Consider the following 17,918-nt stretch of genomic DNA (forward strand, 5'->3'; position numbering starts at 1 on the left):
AAGAGCCCCAGAACTAACAGCGCGGTCTCCGCAGGGCCGGCACCGCCGCAAGCGGGGGCAGCTCTTAGAGAAAGAGCAGCGAATTGCCCGAACTCGATGAATCCCAGGCTGGTTTCTTCCCCACGGGGATGCTCACACCGCGCCCACGTGGCCTCGTCCCCTCGGGGTCACCCCGCGCCCGCCATACCCTCCCCGCCCCAACAGCGGCGGCGGCGGCCGACGCAAACCAAAGTGGCGGCGGCGCCCCCGCGGCCGCTGGGTCGGCTGACGGCGGCCCCGCCTGGGCGCGGTGAGGGAGCGGCGGCCGCCATGGCCCCGCCGGCTCCTGCCCCGCGGCTTTTCTCTCCTCAGCGCCCGGAGCTCCGCTCCAGCCCTCCCAGAAACTTTCACTCTACTGGCACAGCTGCCCCTTCTTCCCAACCGCCCCTTCCTCTTTCCCAGCCGCGGGCGGGAAGCGGAGCCGCGGCCGTCCGTTCGTCCGTCCCCACCCACAGCCCAGCCCAGCTAAGCAGCGAACATCCCTTCTCTGGGTTTTTCTAGAAATAAAACGATCGTTTCCTGTCAGCAAACGGCCCCAGCATCCCTCAGGGACCCGGACCCCCTCGGATAGACGCAGACTCCTGGGGAGCAAACGAGAGTAATTCACTGGGAGAACGAACAGGGCTGCAGATTTCCCCACGGGCTTTTTTGGGAGTTGGTTTTTCTATGAGGAGAATATTTGAACCTAGAGGTTATGAAGGGCGGTTTCAGCCTGTGAGTTGTGTGGATTTCAGGAATCCGTTCAGGGCACAACTCAAGGATTTTAGTATACAAGCAGCCTTCAGCCGCTTGGCTCCAGCTCCCTAATAACTTGCTTTCCCCCATCATTTCCCAGGTAGTCTGTCCCTTTCATGGGATTATCCACCGGCATTGGGAGGTAACTCCCAGGACAAGTTTATGCAGCCTCTGATTTATCTTCATTTTCCTCCTGTATTCCTGGGAAAGCCTTTAGTGGCTCAGCACAGACGTCTCAGACATCCCTCAAAGAACAGTTTCCCTAAATTCTCACTGTGCATCACTAGGGCAGCATCTAGCCAAGCACCTCACGTGGGGTTTGTATAAATAAATTCGGGTTTAATCACTTTAAAGTGGCTAACCACTTTATTGCCATTTATAGATGTTAGCAAATATAAAAACACATACATATCAAAGCTCTAAGGAGAAAATCATTATTTTTTTCTCCCTCACTGCTTCGATTGCCATGTGGCAAAGTATCAGGAATGAGCATTAGGGGGTCAGACACACTTAAACCACAAGAGAAATATCTCTGAATACCAATATGGATATGAAAATTTCAAGGAAAAAAAAATTACTACTAGAAAAGGAAAAAATCAGAAATGAAATTAAGAATTCGTTGCATTTTTAATAGAGAAACATAAACAGATCCAAGCACTGAGACCATGTCCTCGGTGGGGTTACATGACTGGGCAAATGTTTAGATCTAAACTGGAACTGCTGCTTCGGGGAGGGAGGGGAGTGTGGCGCAAAATATTATGACAAGGGGAGTGCTCTAAGTGAGGATAAGTTGGCATGATGAACAGATGGAGGATTCAATAACAGGAGGTTATTAATACTGCAGTTTGGTATTCTCTACGCTACTTCGTGAAGGGATTCATATGCTTGCTCTTTTTCCTTTCTGATTGTACACAGACCTAACAAATACACACACCATAGGTAACACGGGACTTGGTTCCCTCCTGGCACAAGTTCACGCTTCCTGGGAAAACACCATGGGCTAGATCCTCAGCTGATGCTAACTGGACCAACAGTGTGCCCTCCAGCAGCAGCAAGGCGAGTTGCACCTGCTGAAGGAGAGAGGTTATCTGACCCCATCTCCCCAGCCAAAAGGTCTCTCCACCCTGCTCGACAGCTGCCACAAGGCACGTGCTCTACGGAACAAACTATGCAGACTTTCAGGATGCAAAAGAACATGGAGTAACTCAAGAGAAATTTAAGTCTTCCTTCAGAACACAATGAAATGCTCTTTCTGCTTAAGAAAATGCAGCTAATTTTTCCCAAAATTCAGCCCTCCTCCCCTACATGGCTATCAGTGGCCTAATTTTGGACTGGACATGAAAAAATCCAGGAGCAGACCAGCTAACTCCAGCCAAGCCTCCAGTTGCCCCATCGATTTGCTTCCTGCTTTGTCCAGCAGCTCACCTCTGGATCACCTTGTATTCAGCCATCTTCACAAGTTCTACACTATGGCTCACACAGCTACAAGTACATCTTTCACAAAGCCCAGCAATCCCTATCCTCTTACTGCATTTGGACACTGCTGTTGCTGTAAGCTCTTTCTTTCAACAGCGGTGTAACACAGCTGAGTGTCTTCTGTGCCCTGCACTAAGAATTATTGCATTTTTCAAAGCCCCTGAACTGTTTCTCGGCTTCTTAAGAGTCAGCTGGAGGAGCACATGTGCTGCAGAGCAAATACATTATTTTAAGTGTATCTGTTAACAGCCACATGTATAATTTAAGTAAAAGTTTTATTCCCCTCAGAATGGGCAATCATAAGGGCATGACCTTGGGCTTTGACCGATTCAGTGCATTAAGGTCTACTATCTTTAGCAGACGTGACTTTGAAGATACTGAAAGAGGAAGTTTCACTGTTTTACCACCTAAGCAATGAGCCAAGATACATGTTGAATGTTTTGTGAAGTGAATAGTGAGGTTTGACAATTTCCTTACACAAAAATACTGCTGTTGTGTGCTTACAGATTTTCTTTGGTTTGTCACAGCCGTACATGCTGGTTCTTTCATGCATGATTTTGCTTTGTTATCAAACAGACGTCATTCATTGTAACAGTTTTTAAAGCCATAAATTTAAAACCTTTATGCATTTTTAATCAAAATGCAAGATTATTTTTCAATGGAGTATCTGAACTTTTGTCAACAGTAAATCTTGCAGATGCTATTAGGAGATCCTAGGAGAGATTAATGTCAGAAAAAAAGAATGGTTGGATACAGCAGGCCCAACATTTAACCTTTATCCTAAAATGGATTGTTTAAATGTATAATCAAACTAAGTCAATTCAATTTATTTAAAATCTGGAAAGAAAACTTTGGATTTAAATATTTCCTTAATTCTTTCACTTAGATCCTGAAAAGCATTTGTTTATATAACACACACAGAGATCAGCCTACTTTGATTTTGCAATTGCATATTTTAATTACAGCTGCTTTTTTTTTTAAGTTATAACTTCCTCTGTCTGCAACTTCCCACTGCAAGAAGTTAATGCTTTCTGGTTCATGTGAAAGTAATTTTGGAGAAAAATCTTCAGCAGGTTCTGAAGGGAAAAGGGAAAAAAAAAGAATAACTGACTAAAGAGAACCACCTCATCTTTAATAACTTGTGGTCACTGCAAGTATGAAATAAAATAGAGGACCTTCATCTACTGTTAGAAAGAAGGTGAAGGATCAAAGTAGTAGATTAAGGTTCCACTTAATGAACAAGAAGTTCAGCTCTGACAAACATTCAAAATCATTTCTGAAATGCCAAATGTTCATTGCTCCTTTCTTAGAATGGAACAGCTCTACTAGCTCTATGCTGGAAATATGAAGTGAAAAAGTTTGTAGTGAGCTGAATGAATGGAAGAATCAATTCCCTTCAAACTACTGAACACAGAAAAACTCTCTCCTCTGATGTTATCTGCATTAAGTGACTAAGGGATGGATTTTCTTCTTAATCTCACCCTCTTCATACAAATGCTAAAAACATAAGAAACAGGGTGGAATTAAATCCTCTGCATTTTCTGGTTGTGAAACGAGACTATTATTTTCCATCTAGTCAGAAGGAGTCACCACACCATCTCCAGGATGATGGTCTGTGTTCTGGCTGAAGAGAAAAAGAAGATAGAGATGAACAGCAGAAGAAACCTATCAAGAACCATTAGTGGATGTCAGCCATTGTCCATCTGTTCACAGTGGAATAAATCCAGACCTGAAGGAACAACTGCAACCTGCCCCATATGGCTCGCTCCCTTCTGCACTGGCAGGGCTTCTTTGGGGATATGACATTGGATGAGGTAAAGGAGAAGCGGCGCAATCTGTGTTCCCAGGAATGAACCGCCAATTAACATGAAAGGACGAAAAATGGATTAGTGACCTGGGGAAGGTTTTCTCCTCCTCACCTGTCTGAAATCTTGGAGCTCACTCAAACTGTGTAAGTTGCAGAGTGATTACACTGAGAGTCCTGCTGTTAATGAAATCTTAAAACTTTACATTTAGCTACTAACAAAATTTTGTGGACAGGGTGTATCCCTCACTTGGTGAGACCACAGATCCAGCTGTCTCCCAAAGTGTTAAAGAAGGCGTTTACAATATATTACACTCACATTCCATTAAAAATTATAATGCTTTCAACATAATGAACCAGCATAACAACATTCTGCATTTACTTTTATAGAACTGGATTATTGAGTAGTAATTTACTTCTCAAGTTTAAAATCAGTCTGGGCCCGGTCATGAAGCAAAGTGCTGTTTTTCAGATGATTAAGGGAAGTAGGTTCTGGCCTATGCAGAATAGTTATGAAATCTGACGGTCTCTTTAGAATTATAATGAGAACCAGATACTCTTTATAATGCTGCACTCTGCATGCAAAAAAATGAGATCTACATATTGAGGCAAACTGAAGGGATCAAAACCCACAAGTCTGTAGTAGATTCAATAACCTCTTTGATGGTGGTAATTTCACAGGTAATATTGAGATTAATGAAAGATCCTAAACAGCCTAAACAGAAACAGTGGATGTCCTGAGTGAACTTGCTACTGTGGGTGTGTCTTATTGGGCTGTCTTACTTTGCACTCTACTATCTTCCAGCTCCTCTTGAGTTCTAACACACTTGGCTTCTTATTTTTGTCAAAGTTGCAGAGCAAGCAGCCAGGGAAAAAAGCAAAAGTTGTATCAGAGATAGTTTTCAAGTTCCCAAATTATATTTGCATTTGTGACTGTCATTCATTCACTAGGTGGCATAGAAAGCATCATACTTCCTTGTTTCAAACACACACCACAAGACTGAGGATGCCCTCAAGAAAAATTAAACACATACGAAATCAAAGCCACATCTCACTAAAAATTTAGCTAGAGACTTTGCTCTGAAACTAAGAACAAGTCTTACCTATCTGAAAAACCAGCAAGAATACTAAAGGATGAAAAAAACCAGAACAGTGTTACATGAAAATGTCCATTTGCTGTCAAGGACTTTAAGCACAACCACACACTGGGATTATGTACATTTATTACACTGAAATGAACTCTCCTGCTTTGTCAAATTTACACGGGATGATGACAAGTCACCAGGCTTGAATCTCATCCTCTTCCAAATGGAGCACTGCTTTGCACCACCATGAAATACTGCACTACCAGCACTCCACTGTCACCTACTGCTAAGATAAGAGAGCAGTTCATTAGTGAGCAAAAAGTGACCTCTAGTGAATCACCACACCAGCTCCTGAGACAGCACCTCCCTGGCTGTCCCTGACTGATCACATCCCTGTCCAATTAAAATCTGATCACACTGCACCCCAACACCAGTCAGCAGCTGCACCCCATCAGTCAAGCACTTCAGGTACCTTCAGTAACCCACACTGTGCACAGCAGCTGTAACAAGCAACAGAAGACAATGGCACATGAAAAACCTGAATACATTTGTCTGAACACAGTAAAACCTGCCCACTGATAACTGTTAGGTAATTTAACAAAACATGCAAGCTCTACCTGAAGATTAAAATTATTTAATTTAATTCAAGAAGTAGTATATCCAGAGATTTGAAAACAAAATGAGAAAAACATCCTATTTAATATCTAAAAATAATACAAATGTTAGTGATCTTTGCACTCTAACAAAACAGGAAAATTCAAGTAGAGAAGAACAGCAAGCAAAGACATGGGCAATGAAAATCAATTCCATATTTACAACACATGGAACATGCACAGGTTAGGCAATCCATTACAGTGAATGGTCAATGGTTTTATAACAGTAAAAAGAAACTAGCAAGGTTTCATGTGTAAAACATGTACCCCATCAGCCAAAGAAACATATTCCATGTTCTCAGCCTCCGTATACCTGGCAACACACTCCTAATACATGTATCCTTTTCTAACAAACATCTATAGGAGGTTATTGAGAAGCCCAACTTTTTATTTTTATTAAACCAAAATACTCTCGTGCAGCTTTTTTACTTCCTTATTCTCAAGACTTAAAACTGAATAGCTGAAAAGTAAACTGCAAGAAATCCTTATCCCTATGCAACACTCCCGAGATACAGTCCAAATGCATAAGGGACATCAATTTATGTGATTTACAGAGTGATGTGGAAAAAAAAAATGAAATATAGCGAGAACACTCCCTGTGTATAGCTGAATAACGAGGGAGCAGTGTGTTCTCCTAGCAGAAAGATCACACTACTTACATTCATGTAACACAGAGTTTCACTACAGAAGCAAAGGCGATTCCAAGAGGTGATAATCAGTATCAACAGATTTACTGCTATTTGAGCTGATCTTTACTGCCAAATACCCTGACTTACAGACTAAGGCAACACTGAGCATTATGATAGGATGGTATTATTTAAAGATTAATGGATAAACTTTCCAAAGGCCTTATCATATTACATGAAGAAGATACTGCAGAGAGAACACATCTCATGAAAATGTTTCCTAAATCATTGTCTTTTAAACGGTTCAACTCCTCTACATAGAAAAACACCATCTGACAGAGATGTTTTGTTCAATTTGTATCACAGCACAGCACAACTCCGGTCCTACAAGTGTCTTCTGGGAACTCCATCATCTCACAACAACCATTACTCTCGACAGCAGGATCACTGGTGCAATTTTAAACACAGCTCTTGTTGTGCCAGGCAGGCATTGGCAAGGTGGCTGGGCTGACACATCTGCAGCGTTTGTGATTCACAATGGCACTGTGCAAAGCCCACAAAGAGTTCATCCTGAGCTATAAACAGAATCATTCAGATCACTAACCATTAACCCAGCGCTGCCAAAGCCACCATTACACCATGTCCCCAGGTGCCACATCTACATGTCTTTTAAATACCTCCAAGGTCAGTGACTCAACCACTGCCCTGGGCAGGCTGTTCCAATGCTTGGGTGCCCATTCCATGAAGAAATTTTTCCTAATATCCAATCTAAACCTCCTTGGCACAACCTGAGGCCTCTTCCTCTTGTCATGTCACTTGTCTAGGTCCTTCCCCCATCCCCCGAGTGAGCCACCCTGTCATCGAAGGGGATCAGGTTGGTTGAGCAGGACCTGCCTTTCATAAAGCCCAGACTGACAGGCCCGTAGTTCCCAGATCCTCCTTCTGGCCCATCTGGTGGATGGGTGTCACATTTGGTGACCTCCAGTCACCTGGGACCTCCCCAGTGAAGCAGGACTGCTGGTAAATTATAGAAAGTGGCTTGCAGAGCAAAATAAATGGCACTAAAATAAATTCTATGACAGTTTTGAAAGGTAAATTTCCTGGAACAGAATATTGAGTAGAAGAGGACTTGGAACATTATGTACCTTTTGAAAGCAGTTTCTATTAATGCACACCATGTTGCAGATCTTGTTTTTTTTGGGTTTTTTTTCATTTATTTCATCAAGACAATTACTTGGTTTCTTAACATATGCTGTCTTTTTCATGAAGCAGGGTATCTTATACTGCTTTTATGTAATGAACTATTATTTTTCACTACACTGATGTGCCATGTGAATTACAAGATCAAAAGTAACACAATAAACATTAAAAATCTGCAACACTGATGCAATACATAATTTTTAAGTTTTCATTTTTATCACCTGATTCTGAGTAAGATCTTAAAGTATATAAAGCCTGTTTTTTTCCTTCAAATTCTTATGGTTTCTTTGGGTCCTGTATAATTCTGTGAACAGCTGAAGAGTCACTGATATCAGAATATTCTTTTATTAATTTGTACTACTTTATGTATCTGGAAGAATGTTCACAGTACAGGCTTGTACATCACTACAGGAAGAAGAAAGTTCAGCAGACATAGACCAAAAGGGAAATACTTCCATGCAAACAGATTGGGTTCTTAATTAAAATGATTTGATACGCCTCATGAACAGTGCAAGTTATATCACAGATGATGAAGTTACCTTAGGAAAAATGTACTGTAAATTAACTACTGGAGGCTAAAGACAACTGAGCTGTAATAATAAGTAAATGTATATAGATAAGGTATAAATAATTAATTCTCTTTTCCTGAAAGACCTGGAAACAAATGGGAACACGCTGTGTATTGCTGTACTGTGCTGATCTCTAACTGAAGTGGCTTCCGAGACCTGTGACCCAGAAAGGTTAAAGTTTGTGTCTTTCCCAGAGGCTGCACCTCTATGATTAACATTACAGAGAAGCCCCACATCAGAAAGAACTATCACAAGAGAGGAATGAACAATAATTCATTGAGATAATAAATAGTCTAAGGAGAAAAACAACCCTACTTTGGTTCAATGAGTATTCTGAATGTTTTTCCTTTTATGCATCATAACTGTAATTTTTACTAAAATACCAAGTAGTGAAGGAGATGATTTGTTTGTTTCTTGAGGTTTTACAATCACAAGCAGAATTAAGTGTTCCCAGTCTATTCCTGAATCTTGCCTGACAAGAGATTTCCAACTGTACCAAAATCTATGGATGTTTTCAGATGTAGACAGATGTCTGAGAGGCCATAGACTGAGGTCATCAAACTCATCTCATTTGTGACCTAAGCTTAGTCTCTTGGCTCTCTTAAAAAAAAAAAAAGGGGGGGGGGGGGAGGGGCAGGGGGAAGGGAAATGATGGAAGGGAAAGGACACCAAAGAAATTGTTTGTTAATTTATCTAGAACTTGTTTCTAGTTAACTTTTAATCTAATAGCGCACACACACAGTTTGGTAGCATGAAGCCAAGATGATGCACATTGAGAAGATATATAATATATACTTGGTCATCTATCATTAACTGCTCCTCACAGCCTAATTATTGTTTATGGCATTCTTAGCAGTCAACTGTCTCTTATTTTCTGCACATCTAACCAACCAGATTTTCAAGAACTCACATTTAAATCTCATTTCAAAGGCCATTTTACTGCACTGAGTTAAATTGCTTAAATTTATATGTATTTTACATAAACCTTCATTTATCAACAAACAGCTCAATTTCTTGGTTCTTGAAACATTCAAAGAAAAATAAAAAAGGACCATGCTGATGCTGACATCATTTTGGCAGCTTAAGGGAAGATAAAATTGGGTCTCTCAAAGCTGCAGGCAAAATACTACAATGGATAACAAATATTCCTTGTGTATACATGATTGGAACGGCTGTCTCCATTGGGCGCTGAGTGTACATTGTGGAGCACAGAATGGATTCAGAGAATATTTTATTGTTAGAGTCAGTTCATGTGGACATACAGTATTCAAACAGTTTATTTTACAATCACTGCTATCTGCTCCCTGACCCCAAAGATGCTTTCTTGCTTAAAACAACCATCAAACCTCCAAAACGCTATAGAAATCCACCAGATAAATAAATGAACATATATACTCATGGAACAGGGGTCTATTTAGAAAAAAAAAAGCAAAGATTCAGTGATAGCAAATTTTCTGAATCTTTTTCCTCCCTCTTATGGCTGCAGGCCAGTTTAAATTTTTACATATAAACCACTGTTAGGATCAACACTCTCTCTGTTCTGCTCTTAAAAAAAAATAAAAAAGAGGAAAGGAGAAAAGAGGTTTCGCACAGGAGCATTAATAGTTCCACTTGCCCTGTGGCAAATGGGGAAAATATGTCAATGTGAATTACTGTACTGTCTCCATGGATCAAGATTTCTCTTAGTGCTTTCAAAATTCCACTAACAGAAACAATTGCTAAGAGCATTTGCTACTTAGTCTGCTATGCTGGAATCAAATAAAACCCGAGGATCAACTAATGCTAAAATATTATCTTCTGTATTGATTTTCTCTCCCTACATTAACTGAGGAAAGAAACAGCTAAATAATTTCAGCTGGAAAGAACAGTCTATTGCTCTCACAAGGACATCCAAAGAACTTAAATAATCAAGATAATTGCAAAATAGATTTTTGAGCAGCTTACACTACCAGAAATGTAAGAATAACACAGTATAATTCTACTTCTTTCTGACCAAAACAAGTTGTACTATGTCTGTGACTCACTACATGGTTAAGTGCAACATCTCTCTCTTCAGAAACCAAGCACACCCACACAGATGCATTAGAAAAAAAAATTCTAATTGTGAGCAGTTGTGCATGCACATTCAGACTCAAAGGAGTGAGCCAAACACTAATAAATACATTCCAAGCCCATTTTCTCTACTGGAAGGCCACTTTATGGGGGTTTTATTAAATTCTTTTTTTAATATCTTTTTCCTAGTACTAGATTATAGTCTCAATTAATTAATGAAGTGCAATTGTTGAAGTTCTTGGGCCATTGGGCAGATGTGGTATGAAAATTTATTTCTAAACTCGATCTGGCCAACAAGAATGAACAACTAATGAAATCTAGACAGTGTGTACTTACACACTGTTGATTATTTCTACTAAATAGCAAATTATTTTCATTAGGAAGTAATAATCTTAATTCTTATACTACATTCATCACCAGCATTCATAAATATCTAACAAATTCATTTAAGGCAACCATGAAGATGCAACAAATTAGAGCTTTGCAGGATATCCAAATTAGCACTACTGACATTCTGATTTAAGAAGTTAGTGCTACACAAGGCTGATAAAAACAAACACATATTAAAGGGATTATGATCAGCTATCTTAGGACACATTTGTCAACAAAAAATTCTCTCAGTAAAGATGTTTCTAATGGGTATTTGTCATCATCTTCACCAACAATGTGCAAAAATCTTTGAAAAAATTACTATAAACATCATAAAAACAATAATAACTGACTAAAAATAATAACAAAAGTGCAATCATGCAGTCATTTTGGATCACAGATAAATAAAGAAGCAAAACATGTTTTAATAAAACCAAGATGGAAAGCTTTGCCATTAGAAAAGACTACTGTCACGTTGACAGGGTAGGGAATTAGAAAGGGATGTGCAACAGTGTGAGCTCCAAGAACCACACCTCAACGTGAGGAAGTTATGTTTTCTTTGAAAAAAATCCTTAAATTCAAGTATGGAGGAAATTTTTGCCATTGTGGACAGGATTACCAACATTATAAATAATGAACAGTAGCTTCTATCTCTGGCATCCATATTCTGTATGACAAAAAGGCTGCAAAAAGAAAAACTCAGCGCTGGAGAAAAAAAATGCTTTAAAGAACACAATGTACTCAGATTGCAAAAAAAAACCCAGAGAGATAACATGATTACACTTTGCAGAAGGAAATACCAGACACTAAAAGCCTGCCTAATCTTAAAGGAAGACATCATAACACTGAGCAGTTTAGAAGCTCATTCAAAAGTCTGTATTTGCTAGCTTATTTTGTTGTTGTTGTTCAAGTGAATGTCATTGGCTATACTACAATGGTTATGGTCATGTCTTTATCTCCTGAGTACTTCAAATGCCTTTCTGAAAGAGAAGTCTAATAAAACACTTGGGGCTGAACTGTATCAGGTATGTACATGACACAAAGAGGGTTTGAGGTAGCCTGGTAATTCCTTCCTGATCCTGCACTTTGGGGAATTACAGCTCCAAAAACTTGAAGTTGACTGATGGTTGGTCACTACTCCACTCCCTCTAGGAATAAACAGAACAGATGAGCCGTCTCTCACAGAGCATCATCTCCTGATATCAGTCTCTCCCTGCTCCTCATGTCCATTAACAAAAAGCAATTAATACTGAGAAGCTGTGATGAAGAGGGATGTCTTACCATAAACCAGCTGATTTTCAGGAGAGAGCTCATGGTGATCCCACTGAGAGCACCACAGACAAGAGGAGAGACATTTCTACAGGGCTTCAGCAGGAAGCCCCACACAGCATGGGAAACACTGACCTTAGGGACTTCCAGTTCTAAATTAATAACAAGCTCTTTTTACTGCCATTAAATAACTGAAATAGTTTGGGGCTCATGCACTTGTGTATCCAAGTGCACCCAAATGGGATATCTGGGGACCAGTGACGAATAAACAGATCACGATGCCGGGTGCTCCAAGCGCATCTCTGCAATGAGAGGGAGTTTGCAGCACCTTCATCACTCCACACAGGGATGCTGCTGGCAGAGGTGTCCTCCATCAGATAATGGCAACGAGTCCTGAAGGACCAACACTGCTGCCTTGCTCAGGTTTAGCTCAGTCAGTGCTTCCCCAAACACTTTATCTCTCAGCACTGCAAGACTTTTTTTGTATTCTGTTAAGCAGAACTGGATTCTGCCCATCAGTTTTTGGTATTTAACTTGCTGACATTCTAACTGATGACACAGCTTAGACTTTTCCATTCAGTTTGCAAGAGGTTGCACAAGACAGAGCCTAGAGGAATTCTGCTGGCAGTCGCTTTTGTAAGGGAACAGAGGCGCATCAAAACCGGGAGAAATTAGAAGGATTAATGCATCAGCCAAGATTTGGGAAACAATCAGTTCCTGATTCTGTCACCAGCCTCCTATCAACCTTGTGATGCTAAACCACTTCCCTTCTATGTATCTAGGTTCCTAATCTTTAAAATATATATAGTATTTGCCTATGGAATACTCATGCTTGCTGTCAGAGGAAATCCATAAAATATTTAGATATCCCACTACAACTGAGGTGTCACTCTCCATATGACTAATGAGACCAAGGACAGGCACACATTCATCCATGGAGTTGATCTCAGCTGTGCCAGCAATGTGGCATCATTCTAGTTTCACAGTGGATATGGTAAAGATTAGAGAGTGCTACCCTGTAAAGAAATATCCTACAGCAATCTGTAGGAGGCTGACTATCTAACCTGCAGTTTGCACTGCCCCCAGTCTGTCTCGTATCTGTGAACAGAGGTCCCCCTATAGAAAATTAACTTCAGTTCCTACTGCTAAAAAAAAAATAAAAATACAATATAAACATGAAGGTCTGTAAAATTACATTTGTTTTAATATAACTACTGTGTTTTGAAAGTACCACATCAGCCTCCCACTGAATAGTATTTTAACATATTTTTTGTTGACTGCTACTAGACCTGAACATTTTACTATTACAGCAAGAATAGAGCTCATGAGAGAGGAGTGGTCTTTTCCAAGGTAGGTAAACTTGGCAGGTCAAGATTAAGGAAAAAAAACTTTCTTTCATTTTAAAACAAAAAATCCAATTAAGAAGCTAAACTGTAAAAACTGAGATAAGAATTCTGTTGGGCAAAGATCACCAAAACAGTAATAAATTAATCATGGAGAACAGAAAGGAGAAGATCAATAAAAATCGTATTCATGTGTTGCTAAAGCATTTACACCACCAAAAAACTACTGTTGTTAGAATCAAGAAAAGACTGTCAACTCCAGTGTGGTTTATACATTTATTTTTTAATGCCAGATACATCTATGTTGTACAGAAGAACTAAACACTGGGTGTAAGACAATCCTGCTTCCTATGAGATGGCTATCTCAGATCTGAGCTTTTAGCAATCTGTGTAACTGTACTCCAATCACAACCCTGTCCATCAATAATAGATGGCAGTGCCTCCATCTGCCTGTGCTCTTCTCTCATCCTTAATTTTTACCCAGCAAAAACTTGCATGTATTTAACTCACCACACCTAGTGCCATGGACATCCCACCCCTCAGGTCCAGACACAGAGATCCTCTGAATCCAGCTTAAACCAAAATCTGCCACAAAGTTGACTCCTCATCTTCCCCAACAGGGCTACTATTAACTGCAAAACGATTACTACACAAAACACTTCTTGGATTAAAAAAGTAACCAAATACTTTCCTGGGACCTGAGAAGCACAACACACACTTATCACTTCTGCAATAGTTATGGCACATGAAGTAAGTGTGAACTGTGTCTACAGTTTCCATAATCAATTTTTCTGTTTTCTAATCTATTGGGAAAACTGAGAAGTCTTTTTCTCCTTTATGGACCAAGCCTTCATGCTCCTGAAATCAATGAAGATCTGCCGTCCAAATATGCAATACCTCCACATGCAAAGATTGAATTTTTCAATTAAATCTTTAACTATTTACTACATAAAATGACATTAACACAAGCTAATTTTTGTTTTTGTGCCTCTTAAAATAATTATGAACATGAAACAACAATATCACTGTTATTCAGACAATAGTTTTCAGGATGTTAAACTGAAAGACCAGAGGGATTCAATTAAACATTTAATGTAGAGGACAGGACAGTTGAGTGTACTAAAATAAACTACAGCTCACAGTGGTACTAAAACTTTGAAAGATTTTCAGGAAAATAAATCCATATTTTATTAAAATGGTTGCTACAGCTATTGGAATAACACATGCCATCATAAAATAAATGTTTAAATCAGTACTGTACCCTGCCCTGGATAATGCCTGCCTTAAAATCAACTGTTGTGATAACTCATTGTGATTCTTAGTAAAATACAGATAATAAGAACAACCTTTTACCACACATTCTCTTGGCTAAACTCTCTCTCCCATTACAAATTAGCTATTTATTATCAGCAAGATGATAGGGAAAAAAATGCGAGCTATAAACAGGTATTTATAGGATGAAAACTTGGCCTCCTTGCTGACATCAGTCTCAGAAAGCAGAAGGGGATGATTTCTACCATGGAATAATCTTTTCCAGGAAATGCCTCTGAACTGCAGAGCTTGCTGTTCCTGCAGCCAACCTCCCACCAGGATTTACCCATTTGCCCGTGATCAGGAGTGCACTCGTCCCATCTTTCCACAAGGGCTTAGCAGAACCTGACACTGCTCACATTTCAGACCTTAATTAATGATTGGTTAATATAAACTCTCAGTTTCCCTGAATGTTGACAGAGCTTCCAAGGGAGGGAGTTTATGAGTTTAATGGGAAGAACAGAATCTCCATTTGCTTTGTCCTACACTTCTGACTCTCCTTTAGCAGGCTCAGTGCAAACCTACTCTCAGAGAAGGCCTCTAACAATGAATGAAGTGGAGAATGGGCTGAAAGCAGCCCCAGGGAGAAGGACTTTGGGGTGCTGGTGGGTGAGAAGCTCCACATGGCCTGGACATGTGCAATCAGAGCCCAGACACCACCTGTGTCCTGGGCTGCATCCAAGCAGGGTGGGTGGATCAAGGGAAGGCTCTGCTCTGGTGAGACCCCACCTGCAGAGCTGCCTCCAGCTCTGGGGTCCCAATATAAGTACAAGATGGATTTGCTGGAGCAAGTCCAGAGGAGGCCACAAAAGTGATCACAGGGTTGGAGCATCTCTGCTGCAGGGACAGGCTGAGAGAGCAGGAGGTGTTCAGCCTGGAGAAGGGGAGCCTCCAGGGAGATCTTGGAGCACCTTCCAGTGACTAAAGGGGCTTCAAGAAATCTGGAGAGGGACTTCTGACAAGGACATGGAGTGACAGGACAAGGGGGAATGGCTTCAAACTGACAGAGTAGGTTTAGACTAGATATCAGGAAGAAATTCTTCACTTTGAGGGTGATGAGACACTGGAGCAAGTTGCTCTAAGAAGTTGTGACTTTCCCACTCCTGGAAGTGTTCAAGGTCAGGTTGGGCAGAGCTTTGAGCAGCCTGGTCTAGTGGTAGGTGTCCCTGACCATGGCAAGGGCCTTTGAACAGGATGATCTTTACAGCCTTTTCAACCCCAACCATTCTGTTACTCTATAAACTAAAGAAGTGAAAAACACATACAAATTTTGAAATCTGGAGATAATGGTTGTTGTCAAAAGCTGCACTTCCACTCTAGTTATCACTGCCTACCTTCATCTGCTACTGTTGTGAGCAAGATCTTCCAAAAACGACAGATCCTCTTTCACTTGCTATCATCTCCAGAAAATCAAGAGTAGATGGCACTAAACACGACCTCTGACACCCATCATCCACCCAGAGTTTTACCCCTCTGCTTGCCCATCTGACACAACCATCCTACCACACACCCCCAGCTTGGATAACAGTGTGGAAGTATCAAAAGCCTTGTTCAAACTGAGGAAAACATTATTCACCACTGTCCTCCGATCCTCAAGTGCAGCCAGGCTTCCACCAAAATGTGTCTGCCTACACAGCAGGATCTGTCTGTGATAAATTCATGCTGACTGTTCCCTGTCACCTTCTTCTGCATCATGTCCCCAGAAACACATTCCTGGTCCTCATACTACCCCTGTAGTTGTAGAAGCTTTTCCTTGCCCTCGACATTCAAGTCTCAACATGAGCTTTGATTTTCCTAACACAGTCCCTGCGTGCCAGGGCAGTATTTCTAAATTCCTCCTTTGTAGTCTCTCCCCTCTTCCACCCATACAGTGCCCTTAGGTTTCCAAGTTCACTGGAGGCTGTGTAACGACTCTGCAGATCCAATTTGCACATATCATTTCCTGAGCAATTTAATCTAATGATTTGCTTGCACGTTTCATTCAAAAAGAAGGTTTGTTTTTTTTCTTTTTAAACAAAGCCAAACTTAAGGAGCATTGACATCTATAATGGGACTTAGAAGGCAGCATGTGAGTAGCATTTAAAGGCCTACTGGGAGCAAAATTACAGCTCTTGAGAAGAGTGTGGCTTCTAAAATTTAATTTAACTGTTGCCTAGGCCTCTTCTTAAATTCTTATCTGGGCTAATCACTACAAACAATGAGGTGACTATTCAGAAAAATACCCATTTTTAGTATTTTAGATGCAGTTTGGGCAATTAAAAAACACAACCACCCAGATTAAGCAGTATTTCCTAGAGAGTCTTCTCTTCCAGCATCCACAGAAATATCATCCTGTGGTACATTTTTGTAAATGTGATTATACAGTCATTTATATATATGACATTTTAGCAGTAATTGTACGAGCACAGCTAAGTAATTGTACTTGAAAATTCGATGATGGAAACAAGTTTTTCTTTCCTGCATTCATCACTACTGAAATGAGAATGCAGTGGGTCTTTTAATAAATAATAACCTAATTTCTGGATGTTCTAAGTACAAACCTTGTGATTTAAATATAGCTCAGTCTGCTAAATGTTCCTATGAAAAAAGACATTTTAGACCTCCATCAATTATAACAGATGGCAAACTGATTTCTGTTTTAGTAAAAAGTTTGCTTGGGTTAAATAAAGTTCTAATTTATTTTTCCTACATTTTGTTTTATTTAATTAAACCACCCTAGAGACGAAATATGTAGTCAGGTTATCAAATATTTGTCCATAAATAATGCATAAAAATATGGCCATTGCATTCCTAATCACTTGTTTTAGATATTTTTTTAGAAGTGCATTTAACGTTAGTGATTTTGGTGTTCATCATCTCCAACCACATGAACCAAATCACAGGAGTACAGCCCAAAAGAGGTAAGGTTTCAGATATAAATCCTTGAGTTGAGATGGGGAATGTAGTAGGGCACTGTGCCAAGGTGGGATTTGTACCTGAAACCACTACACCTATAACTTTAATTTACTGAGATTGCTCTTCAGAGGAAAACACTTCGCCCCATTCCAGCCAGGGCCAGGCAAGGTATTAGAGGCTTTGAAAAGGAAGTCAGTGAACTTGGCTGTCCTCCCCTGAGTAACCTGGGCTGGTCTCTCCTTACCATCAAACTCCTGCTGTTGTTTCATATATTGAAATACAAATGTTTTTCTCCTCTTAACTCTGATGGTTTAAATGACCTAATTATGCAAATTTTGACATATCTGTGATGATGCAAGTGGGGGGGAAAAAATTATCTTGTGGAAAGTAACATTTCTATGTCTTCTGATGCAAGAGACCTGTTAAGTCCTGATTTTACTGAGTTGGCTTGTACTGATCTGCAGTATCAGACTGAAAATTCTCATGACATTT

General features: G+C 40.2%; 1 protein-coding gene and 1 long non-coding RNA gene across 5 annotated transcripts in view; one reads left to right on the forward strand and one right to left on the reverse strand.

The window, feature by feature from the left end:
• Nucleotides 1–17,918, reverse strand: part of CTBP1 (C-terminal binding protein 1) — a 150,059-nt gene that overhangs the window by 66,089 nt on the left and 66,052 nt on the right. The gene's annotated exons all lie outside the window — the stretch shown is intronic.
• LOC147652901 (uncharacterized) lies at nucleotides 229–5,176 on the forward strand. The gene is made up of 2 exons (XR_015287054.1): nucleotides 229–637; nucleotides 1,690–5,176. It is a non-coding gene; the product is annotated as an uncharacterized LOC147652901 (long non-coding RNA).

Source organism: Cyanistes caeruleus, chromosome 5 (assembly GCF_971803275.1).
Source record: "Cyanistes caeruleus chromosome 5, bCyaCae1.hap1.1, whole genome shotgun sequence".
Taxonomy (NCBI): Eukaryota; Metazoa; Chordata; class Aves; order Passeriformes; family Paridae; genus Cyanistes; species Cyanistes caeruleus.